General features: G+C 46.8%; 1 pseudogene; it reads left to right on the forward strand.

The window, feature by feature from the left end:
• LOC126279783 (5S ribosomal RNA) lies at positions 1-118 on the forward strand (annotated as a pseudogene).
• Positions 119-2,127: the final 2,009 nt, after the last annotated feature.

A 2,127-nucleotide genomic window follows, 5' to 3' on the forward strand; every position in this document is an offset into this window, starting at 1 on the left:
GGCAACGGCCTTGCCGCAGTGGATACACCGGTTCCCGTGAGATCACCGAAGTTAAGCGCTGCCGGGCATGGTCGGCACTTAGATGGGTGACCATTCGGGCAGCCATGCGCTGTTTCCATTTTTCGGGGTGCACTCAGCCTCATGATACCAATTGAGGAGCTACTCGACCGAATAGTAGCGGCTTCGGTCAAGAATACCACCATAACGACCGCTGCGCTGTTGCCATTTTTCGGGGTGCACTCAGCCTCATGATACCAATTGAGGAGCTACTCGACCGAATAGTAGCGGCTTCGGTCAAGAATACCACCATAACGACCACGAGAGCGGTGTGCTGACCCCACCACCTCCTATCCGCATCCTCCTCTGAGGATGACACGGCCATCGGATGGTCCCGGTAGGCCACTCGTGGTCTGATGACGGAGTGTGCTAGTTCTACGTCGGTACTCCGCAATCCACCGTACTGCGCCTGGTGGAGGGTACCCCTTTCCACTAGCTGTCATTTCCTTTTCTGTTCCACTCGCAAGCAGAAGGAGAGGAAAACGAGTCTATGTGTATCCATATGTGCCCTAATTTCTCGTATATTATTTTCGTGATCCTTACTTGCAATGTTATGTTGGAAGCAAGAGAATAGTTTTGAAGTCAGCTAGAAATGACGTTCCTCTAAAGTTTCTCAATACTGTTCCCCGAAAATAATTTCACCTTTCCTCCACGGATTCCATTTGCTTTCCCGAAGCATCTCCGTAACGTCTGCGTGTTGTTCGAACCTACAAGTAACGAACAAAGAAGCCCGTCTCTGAATTGCTTCGATGTCTTCCTTTACTCCAACCTGATACGAATCCCAAACACTCATTCAGTAATCAAGAATAGGTCGTCCTACCGTGCTATATGCAGTCTCCTTTACGGATGAGCCACACTTTCCTAGAATTATACTAGTAAACGGAAGTCGACCATTCACCTTTCCTACCACATTCCTCACATGCTCTTTCCACCTCGTATCACTTTGCAGTGTTGCGCCCAAATATTTAAACGACTTGACTGTGTCAAGCCGACAGTACTAAAGCTGCATCCGAACTAATGGGTTTATTTTCCATACTCATCCGCACTAAGTTACACTTTCTACGTTTAGATCTAGCTGCCATTCACTACACCAACTAGAAATTTTGTCTAAGCCATCTTGTATCCTCCTAAAGTCACTCAACATCGACGCCTTACCGTACACCACAGCACCATCATCAAACAACCGCAGATTGCTGCCCACAATGTGTGTCAAATCATTTATGTATGTAGGTAATAACAGCGCTCCTATCACACTTTCTTGGGACTCAACAGCGCAGTTGTCGACACTAAAGGCTTCATGTCGTGACTAGGAACCAGCTTGTCCCACTCATTCATGGTGCTCGCTGTTGACGATAGCAATGCATGCCCACTTCACTTTTCGCCGTTAAGCTGAACCGCATCGAGGTGATCCTACGTAGCCGGCAGAAATGCGAGAGCTGCTATCCCCCCACCCGCCCCTAATTCCCCTCCCTGGATGCACCACTCTTAACTTCCGAACTTCCGTAAAATTATCTATCTGCACTTCTCTTTACGTATGTTGTTGCTGTGGTCTTCAGTTCTGAGATTGGTTTGATGCAGCTCTCCATGCTGCTCTATCGTGTGCAAGCTTCATCATCTCCCAGTACCTACTGCACCCTACATCCTTCTGAATCTGTTTAGTGTATTCATCTCTTGGTCTCCCTCTACGATTTTTACCCACCACGCTGCCCTCCAATGCTAAATTGGTGATCCCTCGATGTCTCAGAACATGTCCTACCAACCTATCCCTTCTTCTAGTCAAGTTGTGCCACAGCCTCCTCTTCTCCCCAGTTCTATTCAATACCTCCTCATTAGTTATGTGATCAACCCATCTAATCTCCAGCATTCTTCTGTAGCACCACATTTCCAAAGCTTCTATTCTCTTCTTGTCTAAGCTATTTATCGTCCACGTTTCACTTCCATACATGGCTACACTCCATACAAATACTTGAGAAATGACTTCCTAACAATTAAATCAATACTCGATGTTAGCAAATTTCTCTTCTTAAGAAATGCTTTCCTTGCCATTGCCAGTCTACATTTTATATCCTC

This window comes from Schistocerca gregaria, chromosome 6 (genome assembly GCF_023897955.1).
Source record: "Schistocerca gregaria isolate iqSchGreg1 chromosome 6, iqSchGreg1.2, whole genome shotgun sequence".
Lineage (NCBI taxonomy): Eukaryota > Metazoa > Arthropoda > Insecta > Orthoptera > Acrididae > Schistocerca > Schistocerca gregaria.